Raw genomic sequence first — 15,767 nt, forward strand, 5'->3', positions numbered from 1 at the left:
CTATGGCAGGCCTTGACAATCCTGAAGGCAGAGTGCATGGGCTCGTGTGAACTAGGCTCTGGCCCGAGCCGAGCGCGGTTGCAGCTTGCGGAACCAAGATCCAATGGCTGTTCCATGGTAACGCGTACCACATCGGTAACTTCGGTGTCGCGTTATCAAGACATGTCGAGTAAGGTGTCATACGAATCGGGATGCTGCCCTCTCACCAACTCTGGCGACGAGGTTAGCATTCCCCCCTTCTAGAGGGACACGACATGTACGTAACTGTGAACCCCGGTTAAAGTTAACTAAAGCCTCAGCTCCACAAAATGGATGCTGCCACCACAGTCACGAGTCTGACCTCCTGCTGCTGGGAGTCCTTCCAGCGAGGAGCGCTTGGACAAAGGGTTTCCTGTCGAGGGCGGTGTTCGCACCGTCCCAGACAGGGTTTGTGTATTCTGGGTAGGTAGGGCTTTTGCGAGAAGGTGACTGCGGAGTGGCACCCCGGTGCTCACTACGCATCTGCCGGTCAGAACCAGTTCCAGGGGCGCCAGCCCTGGCCTGGGGAAAGTCCGGCAGGGGAGAGGGGTGTAACTACCCCCCTTCCTGGTCCCACCCTTAGGGCAGGACCTAGTCATGTACCCACCCCTTTCTTTAGAATAAAGGCCGGAGCGGGGACCCTTCCAAATTAGATCATCTTTGAATCAAGAACTACTTTCTACGAAAGGACACTCAAGACTCTTCTCAAGATTTCTCCCTTGTGACTAAGGAGTAGTCACCCTGCATCAGCGGGCACCATCTAAGAACTCTGCGGTTTGCTGTAAGTCCTTCCTCAAGGAATCCGACGGCCCAGCTCGACGAGAACCGGCTTCCCTGGCACCTCTGACCTCTACCCACGTCATCAGCTCAGCTGTGATCTGTGGGTGCGACGAGACCTCGAGGGACCGGCCATCATCAGAACCTGCACGCTCTTAACCAGCACGACCTTCGAAGCAATTCCCTGGTGAGTGCTCTGGGGTCCGAGAAGCCCCGACCCTGAGCCGCTCCAGCACCGAAGTGCAGTCCCCCAGCATCTCCACGATCTGCGTGGGGCCCTTCTGCTCGCTGCTCAGCACGTTGTCTGGTCACTAGCCGCTGGCTTGTGCCCTTCCTTGACGACGACCGACAAACAACTCTGCTGGTCTGGTTGCTCCAGACTGGCCCTTGCTTCCATCTTTGCGAGAAGCACCCCGGACCCTCCTGGTCCACTCAAGACGCCATCTTAGGCCCACCACGTGGCCCTGAGATCTGCCAAGGCTTGTTGCCCCATCCTGGGCCCAGCGACGCCGACAGCATCATCCTTCGTGGGACAGCTCGCACCTCCACCGTGGTCGCCGACAACGCCTCCTGGTCCGTGAGACTGCAGAGCCTAGCGTCGCCCAGTCACCTGGTCGAGGTGACGGCCAACCGGTGCCCTCCTGGTTCCCTCTGACTACTGGCTAGTAGTACAAACTTGGTCCCCTCTGCTTTCAGGTATCATCAATCTCTGATCCAGGCTTGGATCTCTACGAACTATTCATCACTGGTCGCCGGCCAGCAACTCCTTTTCTTCCGGCTCCTGGCTCGTCAGCGAAGACCCCGACGCCTGTAAGACTTGTGCAGCCGCAGCCCTCGTGGCTAGGTAACTCAGCATTTCGGTGCCTGCATAGCCTCTTTACTCTAGGGTCCCGAGTCCCTCGCTTCCGACTTGCCTTATCGGGTCCGCCCGAGACCTTAAACTTTCCGTGTCCTCGGACACTTGTTTTAATTGTGCACTTGAAGTATTTTCCTAAGAGATTTGGTTTGTGCTTAGTACCCTGTCCTCATAAAGAGTCCAGGGCTGTTGTGAATCTTAATAAATATCCTGTTTATTTTCATAACACTTGTGTGGTGTCCTTTCACTGGGTGTTCAAGGGGTACATGTGTGGTAAACAGCTGGCTTAACGCGCCCTCTAGAGTCTTTAGCCTTAGACTGCTCGTATCCACGCTACTAGGATAGCTGGTCTATAGGTTGACTTACAACCAAACACCATAAGGGTCGTTGGAACGATACATAGCGGTCGCTAGAATAGCGAACGTTGCATATCGGGCCAACTTCTCACAACCTGGTCACAGCAAACACGTGTGCTGGCAAGCCTAACATCTCCATGTGAGTCCGTTGCTCCACTTCTGACCATTGTGATGACTCCAAATCATTGCCCAACAAACAATCCACTGGGAGGTCTGAACTAACAACAACCTTTTTCTGTCCATTTACCCCTCCCCAGGAGAAAGCAACAATCACCATACTATGACTGGTAGTGACGTTGCTGGCATTGGTCACCAGGAAATCTGTACCTGGCATGATCTGTCCAGGGTCCACAAAGTTAGGCGTCACCATGGTGACGCTGGCACAAGTGTCCCTATAGGCCTGAGCCATTCTTCCATTTATTAAAGGCGTCTGTCGGTATTTGCCCAAAGTATTGGGACTGACATCAGGGGATATATCCACATCCCCTGTACAGACAAGGACAGCCTGAGTGAGTGTACCAACTAAGCTGTCACACCCCTCAGAACCCAAGGTTAACCCAACTAGTCCCTTGGGAGGCGCACTACTACTGCTGGCTGTACTAGGGGGCACAGGTGCCTTAGGGGCTGCAGTAGCAGGAGTCTGCCCTCCTTTCTTGGTGCACTCACTAAACCAGTGAGTTTTACTTTTACAGTATTGGCACCACCTTTTCGATTGGCCTTCTTGATTCTTCTTTTTCTGGGAAGCCTGACCCCCCCCCTCTTTGGGTTGTTGGGGACCTGTCGAAGACTTCTGGTCATTTTGTTCCCCCTTAGAATCTTTACCCTTCTGGTCTGCTTTCTTCTGACCACCTTGATTCTGGCCCTGGTTCTGTTTAACTCTTGTTCTGACCCATCTGTCTGCCTTCTTTCCCAATTCTTGGGGAGAGGTCAGATCCGAGTCGACAAGGTGCTGATGCAACAACTGGTTCTGACAATTGTTTAAAATCTGTTCTTGCATGATCAAATTATACAATCCTGTGTAATCAGTAACCTTACTGCCCAGCAACCAGCCCTCCAAAGCCTTAGTGGCACAATCAACGAAATCAGACCAGTCCTGAGACTGAGTTTTCTGGGTATCCCTGAACAGCAACCTGTACTGCTCAGTGGTTAGGCCGAACCCATCAATTAGTGTGTTCTTCAGGACCTGGTAATTGTTAGCGTCCTCTACTCTAGTAGTGAGGAGCTTATCTCTACCTTTACCTTCAAAGGAGAGCCACAAGATAGCTGCCCACTGACTCTGGGGGATGCACTGTACAGTGCAGGCCCGCTCCAAAGCAGTAATCCATTTGTGGATGTCGTCCCCTTGCTTAAAGGGGGGCACTATCTTATTCAGGTGCTTAGTGTCTAAACTCCTGCGTTCCCGTGGGGAAATGCTGCCACCAGTGGGAATTGTCCTACTTAATTCTTGCTCTCGAGCAAAGGCGAGTCTTTCTTTGGCTAGGGCAAGTTCTTCCCTCTCGATCCGCAGATTGACTTCCCGCTCCTTCGCTTCGTACACTCTCCTCTGAGGGGATGTCATCCCTCTTCGAGCAGAGCCTCGAGAGCCGTTGGTTCGAATGGATCTATTAGAGCCTCTCGACAGAGACCTAACTTGTCCGTTCCCAATGTTTAGCTGGCCCGAGAGAGGCCCCAGGGGTCTCCTAGTACCATTCTCGTGCCGGCTTAAGTTGTCCTGGGTTAGCTGACTAACTATGACTGGACCTTTGTCTGCCTCGTCCCCAGATGTCTCTGGCTCCTCGTCCTCCTCTTCACCTTCTGCGGAGAGATGGATAAGGTCAGGGTCACCTGTGGTTCCCTCGAAGGGGGGCATATCCACTTCTGGATGAGAAGGGTCGGTGTTACCCGCCCTCCTTGCATCATAAGTCTCCAAGAGACCAACCAGAAACGGGATGGTAGGGTTTGCACCCTGTTTTAACTTCCGAGATGTACAGATCTGTCGCATCTCTTGGAAGCTAAGTGCAGCATATCTGGAGGTGACCTGTGGAAGGTCGACTGACACAAGGGGAGACTCAGAGTTTCCTTCTTTGTCTGACATGCTGCTTCTAGTGTGGTGTAAGTGATGCACCTACCTACACTATATGTTTACCTACTGATCCCTTGCTAAGAGTTGTAGCCAAGGTGTGCTAAGCCTTGAGGAGCTACAACAGCTGGTTCAGTAGAACTCAGAGTATTCTAAGCTAAGTTATATGTACCTGGAGTACTTATGCGATCTTTCACAAGATATTCTTAGGATATGCGTGGTAAAACAACAGCAAGCTCAAATCCCAACCGCTGCTCGGATCTATGACAGAATTTCGACAGACAGAATTTCGACCTACACAAATATCGGCGTAATTATATCGATAGCAAAAATATCGACGCCCTATGTACAACATGGTAAGTACCAAAATATCGAAAATTTAATATCGATGTAAAAAATATCGTTGTTAAATATATCGATTTTTTTTAAATTTAAAATAACATAAAAAAACTGTAAATAATACATAATAATTACTTAAACATATTTAAATATATGTAATAATTGTTAAAAAAAAATAATAATACATATTTAATTAAAAAAAAATGAATCATATATAATATATAATTACTTAACAATAATTACTATTCCCACTCCAGTGGGTGCAACAGTAGGGAAAACTGACCCTGAACACTAAAAATACCCCTTTACCCAAAAACCTAAAACTGACCCTGAACCCTAAAAATACCCCTTTACCCAAAAACCTAAAACTGACCCTGAACCCTAAAAATACCCCTTTACCCAAAAACTGAAAACTGACCCTGAACCCTAAAAATACCCCTTTACCCAAAAACTGAAAACTGACCCTGAACCCTAAAAATACCCCTTTACCCAAAAACTGAAAACTGACCCTGAACCCTAAAAATACCCCTTTACCCATAAACTGAAAACTGACCCTGAACCCTAAAAATACCCCTTTACCAAAGAACTGAAAACTGACCCTGAACCCTAAAAATACCCCTTTACCAAAGAACTGAAAACTGACCCTGAACCCAAAAAATACCCCTTTACCCAAAAACTGAAAACTGACCCTGAACCCTAAAAATACCCCTTTACCCAAAAACTGAAAACTGACCCTGAACCCTAAAAATACCCCTTTACCCAAAAACTGAAAACTGACCCTGAACCCTAAAAATTCCCCTTTACCCAAAAACTGAAAACTGACCCTGAACCCTAAAAATACCCCTTTACCCAAAAACTGAAAACTGACCCTGAACCCTAAAAATACCCCTTTACCCAAAAACTGAAAACTGACCCTGAACCCTAAAAATTCCCCTTTACCCAAAAACTGAAAACTGACCCTGAACCCTAAAAATACCCCTTTACCCAAAAACTGAAAACTGACCCTGAACCCTAAAAATACCCCTTTACCCAAAAACTGAAAACTGACCCTGAACCCTAAAAATACCCCTTTACCCAAAATTAATTAATATTACAAATAAATTACTTCCCACCCTATTCCCCTATAAACCCACAACCCGCTCCAGTAGTAAAACATATAATTTAGTTAAAAATATACATAAATTATCAATTAATTAATCAATTAATCAATTAAAATAAATCATTGCCAATTAATATTTAATTGCAAAATAAATTAATAATTGAAAAATAATTATTTAATTACAAATAAATTACTTCCCACCCTATTCCCCTATAAACCCACAACCCACCGTGGTAGTAAAACATAATTTAGTTAAAAATATACATAAATTATCAATTAATTAATCAATTAATCAATTTAAATAAATAATTGCCAATTAATATTTAATTGCAAAATAAATTAATCATTGAAAAATTAATTATTTAATTACAAATAAATTACTTCCCACCCTATTCCCCTATAAACCCACAACCCGCTGTGGTAGTAAAACATATTATTTACTCTTATATATTTTTAAATTATAAAAACATATTAAACACATATTATAACAATTAATTTAAATACTTAACTTATATTTCTAACACATATTAGTAAATCGAAATTACTTACATCGATATATATGCTATCGATATAAGTAATTTCGATATTACTTACCTTAGGGTCGATATTCTGGCCATCGATATTCTGGACATCGATATTCTGTCCCATCGATATTAGCAACTCGATATTAGTGTAGGTCGAAATTAAAAACTCGATATTTTGACTGTTTACCCCGCTGCTCACCAATGTGAGAAGTTGGCCCGATATGCAGTGTTCACTATTCTAGTGACCACTATGTATCGTTCCAAACGACCCTTATGGTGATTGGTTGTAAGTCAACCTTAGACCAGCTATCCTAGTAGCGTGGATACGAGCAGTCTTCGGGCTAAACTCTAGAGGGCGTGTTAAGCCAGCTGTTATACCATCACATACCCCTTGAACACCAAGTGAAATGACACCACACAAGTGTTATGAAAATAAACGGTATATTTATTAGAATCACAACAGCCCTGTACTCTTTATGAGGACAGGGTACTAAGCACAGAACAAAACTCTTAGGAAAATACTTCAAGTGCACAATCAATACAAGTGCCCGAGGGCACGGAAGGTTTAGTGGTCTCGGGCGGACCCGATAAGGCAAGTCGGAAGCGAGGGACTCAGGACCCTTAAGTAAGGAGGCTATGCGGGCACCGAAATGCCGGAGTTACCTAGCCACAAGGGCTGTGGCTGCACAAGTCTTACAGGCGTCGGGGGTCTTCGCTGACGAGCCAGGAGCCCGAAGGAAGGAGTTGCTGGCCGGCGACCAGTGTAGAATAGTTCGTAGAGATCCAAGCCTGGATCAGAGATTGATAATACCTGAAAGCAGAGGGGACCAAGTTCGTACTACTAGCCAGTAGTCAGAGGGTACCAGGAAGGCACCGGATGGCCGTCACCTCGTCTAGGTGAGTGGGCGACGCTAGGCTCTGCAGTCTCACGGACCAGGAGGCGTTGTCGGCGACCAGGATGGAGGTGCGAGCTGTCCCACGAAGGTTGATGCTGTCGGCGTTGCTGGGCCCAGGATTGGGGCAACAAGCCTTGGCAGATTTCAGGGCCACGAGGTGGGCCGAAAATGGCGTCTTGAGTGGACCAGGAGGGTCCGGGGTGCTCCTCTCGGAAAAGGGAGCAAGGGCCGGTCTGGAGCAACCAGACCAGCAGCGTTGGTTGTCGGATGTCGTCAAGGAGATCACAAGCCAGCGGCTAGTGATCGGACAACGTGCTGAGCGGCGAGCAGAAGGGCCCCACGCAGATCGTGGAGATGCTGGGAGGCTGCACTTCGGTGCTGGAGCTGCTCAGGATCGGGGCTTCTCGGACCCCAGAGCACTCACCAGAGGATTCCTTCGGTGGTCGTGCTGGATTAAGAAAGCGGGCAGGTTTTGATGATGGCCGGTCCCTCGAGGTCTCGTCGCACCCACAGATCTCAGCTGAGCTGACGATGTGGGTAGAGGTCAGAGGTGCCAGGGAAGCCGGTTCTCGTCGAGCTGGGTCGTCGGATTCCTGAGGAAGGACTTGCAGCAAACCGCAGAGTTCTTAGATGGTGCCTGCGGATGCAGGGTGACTACTCCTTAGCCACAAGGGAGAAATCTTGAGAAGAGTCTCGAATGTCCTTTCGTAGAAAGTAGTTCTTGATTCAAAGATGATCTAATTTGGAAGGGTCCCCGCTCCGGCCTTTATCCTAAAGAAAGGGGTGGGTACATGACTAGGTCCTGCCCTAGGGGTGGGACCAGGAAGGGGGGTAGTTACACCCCTCTCCCCCTGCTGGACTTTCCCCAGGTCAGGGGCTGCGCGCCCCTGGAACTGGTTCTAGCCGGCAGATGCGTAGTGAGCACTGGGGTGCCACTCCGCAGTCACCTTCTTGCAAAGCCCTACCTACCCAGAATACACAAACCCTGTCTGGGACGGTGCGAACACCGCCCTTGACAGGAAACCCTTTGTCCGAGCTCTCCTCGCTGGAAGGACTCCCAGCAGCAGGAGGTCAGACTCGTGTCTGTGGTGGCAGCGTCCATTTTGTGGAGCTGAGGCTTCAGTTAACTTTAACCGGGGTTCACAGTTACGTACATGTCGTGTCCCTCTAGAAGGGCGGAATGCTAACCTCGCCGCCAGTATTGGTGAGGGGGCAGCATCCCGATTCGTATGACACCTTACTCGACATGTCTTGATAACGCGATACCGAAGTTACCGATATGATACGCGTTATCATGGAACAGCCTCTGGGTCTTGGTTCCGCAAGCTGCAACCGGGCTCGGCTCATGCCAGAGCCCAATTCACACGGTTCCATGCACTCTGCCTTCAGGATTGTCAAGGCCTGCCATAGGAGTGACTGATAGGAACTCGGGTGTCCATTTTAAGGTTAGGTATAGGGATACTATACCTACAGCAACGGGCGAGTACGCCACGTTGCCCCAGCTGTCGTGCAGCCAGTTGTGTCAGATTTAGATGGCCATCCAGGGGTGGCATAATACATGCTTCAGCTCCTGGTAGGCACTGGGTACACCGATGCCCTGAGTTACAGGGTCTGACAGGGTGGCCCAGTTCCAATTGGGTAATGCACCTAGGGTACACACAGCAATTTAGTGAGAGAACAGCTAGGCTGTGGGTCTGATTGGCAGGCCCACAGCCCGAGAAAGTCGTAAACCAGTGAAACAAAAGCAAAAAGTCCGGGTGATCATAGGATTGCAGACCCTACTCTACTACAACAGCCTCAAGTGCAACTCAGATAAATCTGAGGTACTCTTCTTCGGCTGCCGGTCGGACCCAGATTGGCAGGAATGGTGGTCTGTCAACATGTTTCCTCCAGCAGGCTCATATCCCAGCTAGCCAAGAATCTGGGGATTAAGATCGATAATGGTCTGACGTTGAGATCACAGATCCTGGGCCTAACGGGTACATGCTTTGGCCTCCTCAGGATGCTCCGCAATATTCTCCCTCTGCTCCCAGTAGATCATAGGAAGATCACGGTTCAGGCCTTAATTGGCTCGAGACTGGACTATTCCAATGTCCTTTATCTCAGCTTGCCGGAGTATCTCTTGCAACGGCTGCAGGTGGTCCAGAACTCGGCAGCACGGGACATTTTTGGCCTCTACGGGCGAGCTAGAACCTCCGGCCTCCTGCAGTCACTTCATTGGCTGCCTATCCGGAAGCGGATAGTTTTTAAGGCCTTAACCTTGGCCCACAAGGCTCTTCACGCTTCTGGAGCGAAATATCTCCAAAAGAGGCTAGCCTTCTACTGTGCCCGATCCCTGAGTTCCGAGTCTCTGTTCCTTGCCGCGGTCCCTCGAGTAAAAAGGGCACGTATTGGGGGCCGGTCTTTCAGGCTGTTGGCGCCACAGCTCTGGAACACTCTGCCCGTGGCACTGCGCAGTACCTCCAATCTGTTGGCTTTCAGGAGGGCCTTAAAACTTGGCTTTTTGCTCTTTAGATACGCTCTTTTCTTTTAATTTCTGCTCCTTTTATTTTCATTGTTGTGTTTTCTGCTACAGGTTTACAATAAAGCGCCGGGACACTCCTTGGAGTAGCCGTGCGCTATAAAAGATTCATATAACATAACAAAGTCAAGAATTCTACAACAAATGCCAACCGCTTTTAATTTAAAAAGGCTGATACGGCAGCCATCGCAGCAGCCCAAGAGCGTGGCCTTTGCAGAAATCAAATAAATTCGGTACTCAGCAAAATTGGATTCGGAGGTACTATGGTAGAATTTTGGCCCTGTTTATATTCTTCACTAATAACACATTTCTCAGTTAAAACAAAATCCAGGAGTCGCCCAATCAGGCCAATTTATAATAGGTGGTATTCGCACAAGCTATATCTTCAAAAGAAGGCTCTCAAAAAGGCAACTAGAGCAATATATAAGCAACCAAATTCTGCTTGCAAAATTTCCTAAATGGGCTCCCTAAAATGCCTGAGAAGAATGTATAAGCCGGAGATTTGGAAGGCAAAAATGGCCCGCCCTGAGGAAATATGGAAACAGCTGCTTTATGCCTGTAAAACCAACAACACAAAAGCCTTTTGGGGAACAATGAATGATTTGGAATATGGTAGCAAGAGAGCGAACAGCGATAACCTTTTCGGAATCTGGTTGGTCGACCTTCGTCTCCAAGCTTTATGGGACCTGGCCTGAAACTCATATCGGAACCCGCGTCCAATGGATTATTCCAGCCACCTTAACCGACTCAGGTCATGGGTGCAAGGAGAACGAAATGCCTTGAGATGAAAATTCATTATTAATTGAGTCTAATAATGAGGAACTGATAAAAACAACAATAGGTGGGATTAGATCAAAAGACGCACCCGCCCCAACGATATTCCCAACGTCGCTTTCAAAGCTAACACAGATCTCTGGGCAAGTATTTTAACTCTGTTATTTACAGATGTGGCAACAACAAAATTGGTTCTGAAATCCTGGCAAGGGAGTATTATATATCCTATTTACAAGAGCGGCCCAGCAGATAATCCGGCCAATTATCGGCCGATAGCCTTAACCGATGTAGAGGCGAACGTTTTTGCAACATGCCTACTTAAGGATTTGGAAGAGTGGGCCATATCATCAAACAAAATACAATTTTTTTTATCTGGATTCCTAAGAGATCAATCAACAATCACAAATCTGCCGTCACTCACATTACTAGTGGAGAGGGCATTATATAAAGGCCAAAAGTAGCATATCTGTTTTGCTGATTTGAAGTCCGCTTTCGACTCTGTTCCCCGTAATTTACTCTGGTCAAAATTCTCTGCTTGGGGTGTGCCGCAGAAATTATTGGGCATGATTATACTGTTATACACAAACATATGGGTCCAGGTAAAATTGGGGGTTGCAGCTTATAACTCGTCATTCTGAAACCTTTAGCTGATTGAAACAAGACTGTGTATTAGCCGCATGTCTTTTTAATCTTTTTATGGCTGACCTATTGCTCCATTTGCAGAAAGTTAATGCCCATTCTCCAAATCTTTCAGGCTTCAATATAAAACACCTACAGAACGCTGATGACACCATATTCCTCAGCCAGACACCAATAGGCCTTCAACGGCTGATAGATTCATTTAATACCTATATTATAGCTAATAGTTTACAAATGAATATAAAGAAACACAAAATAATGTTGAAAGGTCAATTTAAACCTGGGATGAGAGAATGGAAAGCAAATGGGCCAGTGATTGAATCTGTAAAGTGCTCTAAGTATCTAGGAATCACATTAGATAAATCATTTTTCTAATCTAGAGCCACAGCGCTTTCATTTGCTTTTAGAACATTGCGAGATAAGCTTTCATGTGGCAGCCATGAGTACTTAATAGAAACTATGAAGGCAAAGCGGATCGCCTCTTTGACCTATGGGGCAGTCATTTTGTGAGGCAAAGGCTCCAAAGTTCTGGACAATCTACAAATTGTAAATTTTAAATCTACTTTTATGATTCAGTAAAATATTGGATCTGCCAATGTCTGCCTGCAGTTTGACCTGATAAGCCAAAGCCTAGTGAGACAATCGACCTTCTTTAATGTTTATATTCCCTGTATCAATCCGACCCTGTTACTGAAGCAAATCTGTGTTGGCAAGAACTTATAAAATATGACTGTGCAAATGTTAGGAGACACCACTTATCTGAGAGCCTCCATACTTTTGCATTTCAGCCTTGTGGTAATTTGGATATAAACAAAACCTCTATAAGAAACATTTAACCCTTTCGCTGCGGCGGCTATTCCGCCGCAGCGCTAACGGGGCGGGGCGGCCGCATGTTGGTGACAGAACCGCTCCGTCACCAGCTGCGGTTGAGCTGTGCTGGTGACGGAGCGGTTCCGTCATGACCCACCCCGCTCAATACAACTGCCGCGCAGGCGCGAAATCAGCGCCGCGCAGGCGCGGTGGCCGGGCCATGACGGAACCGCTCCGTCATCAGCACAGCCCAACCGTAGCTGATGACGGAGCGGTTCCATCATCAGCAGGGGAGGGGTTACATCGATCACCGAACTCTCTATCCTTACTGCTGGAGGAAGAGGCCCTCGCAGGAGAAAAGCATGCCTGGCCGGGCATTAACTCGTTTTTATAAAATAGAACCCCCAACCACATTTATGGACTCACAACCTTTTATAAGAGATCAGTTTCGGAGGTTAAGATTTGGTTGATACCCAACAAAGGATGGAATTCCATTCTGGATGCAAAAATGAACAGCGAACAGTTTCCGACTCTGTGGTGTCCCACACAAAACTCTTTTCACATTGGGTGCAGCGCCGTTTCTACCATTAGGCAAGACTAGGCGGCCGCCTAGGGCGGCAAAAAGGTGTGCATCTGCCCCGCTTACTACAAGTGCGGCAAGCTTTGCTGAGACCTGCTTTTATCGACCAGGGGGTGGGAAAATGCCGCCAAGCTATAATATGTTGCCTCTCCGGGAAATCGGCCCGTCTAACCGCCCAATTTGTAAGTTCATTCTTCTAGCTGATAATATGATGAACCGGGATTTAAAACCCCGTAGACCGGTTGAAGTGCAGTAATGATTTGTAAGCACTTAGGCACTTTATTGATCTGATCATGCATCAGTTCATTGAACCACAGTGTTTGAAGTTTTATTTGAGTCATGAAATGTGGTGGTATTGATGCGTGTATGCAAATAAGTCGTATTCCGCCCTAAATATTTCTCTAGACCAAACTGAAGCCAAGTAACAATAAAGGAAGCACGTAGGAACTTTACTGTTTAGGACTCGATATCAACTGAGGTTGAATGAAGTGCTGATTTGCAGGCATGGAGGCACTTTATTGAATCTCTATTTGCTTATTGAGCTACAGTGTTTATATTTACCTGACTTATGAAGTGTGATTTTACCTATGTGTATACACAGTGCCAATGTCCCAAGATGGTGTGTCGATGTCCAGAATTTAGAATCAATATTCTCACAGACCAATGTGGAGTGTAACAAAGAGATGTAAGCATGGAGTCACTTTATTACTCATCCATCTATTCAATTAACATTCACTTTTATACATCATTTTATGCATTTCTGTAGGTATGGTTTTATACTTTCCTTGATTGTTATAATTTTTTATTAATCAGACAATATATTACTTACAGTGGGAAATGCACTTATAGTACATTTTGAAACCTCTATTACTTAGTGCACTGAAGAGGTCTGTGTTTAACCGGAGAACAACAAAATTACATCTTGGTTGGTGCAGTGGAGAACAAAGACTTGTGTATTTTTAGTGCTACGAGGTCACATTCTGTGACAGAAAGCACTGTGAATATGTAAGTCAGTATTTTAAACTTGCATCACACACAGTATGAGATAGACTGCTACAAAATGTGCAAAAAGGTTTAATGAAAAAATGGTGCTTTCAAAATATAGATTTTAGTAATCCAGGACTGTATGCAATGCAATTTTTTTCCCATTACTGTCCCTTCAACACCCCCAGGGGTAGTATGTACGGGTTCCCACGCAACTCCCATGGATTTTGATGCAGTCCCAGACCATTACTGGTAGAACTCGGAAGGAATCAAAATGCGACATCTTTATTTCTTCTTGTTTCTTCCTCTTTCTATGCAGCAGGCATAGACATAGAAAGATGCCTCAGGGGATTGTTTTCGTACAGGAGGGTGCCCCTTGAATAGATGAGACGGGATGTTCTCCTTCCTTACCTGCTCAGAATAGATTCAACTTCCTCTATTTGAAGATTGATATATTGTCCGGTACAATTTTCAGACACATGTCTGGCTGTCTTAGTACATTTGGCAGCTCCCAGCTGGCTGTCAGCAGCTTTCCTCCTGCCCACGCCTAATGTTTATACATAAAACCAAATAAATATTATAAGTTGCTGTTAAGCTACTTATAAAACTGTGCTGTATTTCTTATCTCCTAAAGCCAATGCCGCTAATTAATAAGCATAAATTACACATAATTCTAAAATGCAGATAGAAAAAAAGACATAATTAGCTCATTAGCAACTTGAGAATTCAGCGTTAAAAAGCAAAGGGTTATAAAAGCCAAATAAAGTTTCCCTGCCAAACCTAAATCAAATGGGGATGGCCTTGTCTTGCCTTCTTCCGGTGATGGTGGCAAAGACATGCCGTCACTTGGTTCAGGCTTTGCCCGTGTCCGTCCAGCGCAGCCGGACTGTTGTAAGTGCTCTATAGCGTGAAGACAATTAAGGGCCCTCCTCTGCTCCTGTCCCAGAGCCTGCACAGGATTCTGGGACTTGGAGTCCCCTGTGACAAGTCCCTGGCATCCCACAGAAGATGACCAATGGGCAATCTCTGAAGAGTAAGAGAAAGCTCTCTTTCAAATAAATCAGATATATTAACAGTTAATAGTACCAGGAGGCTCCCTATTGATAATGGGAGATTGCACCGAGAACAAGGTACCTCTTCTATGAAAACACCATTACATGGGAGACAGGCATAGCATTTATGACCAAAGATACAACTGAACAAGATGGAGGACCAAAGGTGGTTCGTTGGACAGACAGATGCGACAGTGTCGCTCTGTAATTCTCTCCGGCGCTATCACTACAAAACGACTTTCTTCGCCTTCCGAGTCCCAGGACTATATTAAATTGTATTTTGCTGATGTTCCCTCTTCGAAGGTCTTGAGGCTCAGGGCTCGCGGAATTCTTTTTAATTGATCTGGAATCCTGTTTACGTTCAAGTCTCCATTCCCACCACATTTGTCCTGCGCGAGGTGTTTGCCAGCTGGCCCTAATTTAGATCAATAACCGCCTCCTAACATTCCTTATCTTGAAACGGTCTTAACTGAGATCCATTGATTGACCACCCGTCCACCACTGGACTGATAGAAGACATTAGACAAGGATAAGCCATGCGCTGGTCACCTCTCTTAATACCTTTTACCCTGAGATGTTCCTGTGTATTTAGAACAAAGCAAAGAGCCATGGAGAAGATCTGAAAGTCCGAAGATCAAAGTCTTTAGCGTTCTTGAATTGATGTCTTCATTAATAATCTTGAGATTTCAAAGTTTGATAAATGGTCGTAGTTTTTCCTCAATGTAATCAGCACATAATTTATTACAAAATTGTGATCCAAGTTCAGTCCCAAAAATTGTTGACTCCACAGCTCAATCCCTAGAATTGTTGAGTCCACAGCCCAATCCCTACAATCGTTGATCCACAGCCCAATCCCTACAATCACTGAGTCCACAGCCCAGTCCCTACAATCACTGAGTCCACAGCCCAATCCCTACAATCGTTGATCCACAGCCCAATCCCTACAATCGTTGATCCACAGCCCAATCCCTACAAACGTTGAGTCCACAGCCCAATCCCTACAATCATTGAGTCCACAGCCTAATCCCTAGAATTGTTGCGTCCACAGCCCAATCCCTTCAATCGTTGAGTCCACAGCCCAATCCCTACAATCGCTGAGTCCACAGCCCAATTCCTACAATCGTTGAGTCCACAGCCCAATCCCTACAATCGTTGAGTCCACAGCCCAATCCCTACAATCACTGAGTCCACAGCCCAATCCCTACAAACGTTGATCCACAGCCCAATCCCTACAATCGTTGATCCACAGCCCAATCCCTACAAACGTTGAGTCCACAGCCCAATCCCTACAATCACTGAGTCCACAGCCCAATCCCTACAATCGTTGATCCACAGCCCAATCCCTACAATCAATGATCCACAGCCCAATCCCTACAATCGTTGACTCCACAGCTCAATCCCTACAATTGTCACGTCCACAGCCCAATCCCTACAATCATTGAGTCCACAGCCCAATCCCTAGAATTGTTGCGTCCACAGCCCA

The sequence above is a fragment of the Lissotriton vulgaris genome, chromosome 11 (genome assembly GCF_964263255.1).
Source record: "Lissotriton vulgaris chromosome 11, aLisVul1.2, whole genome shotgun sequence".
Taxonomy (NCBI): Eukaryota; Metazoa; Chordata; class Amphibia; order Caudata; family Salamandridae; genus Lissotriton; species Lissotriton vulgaris.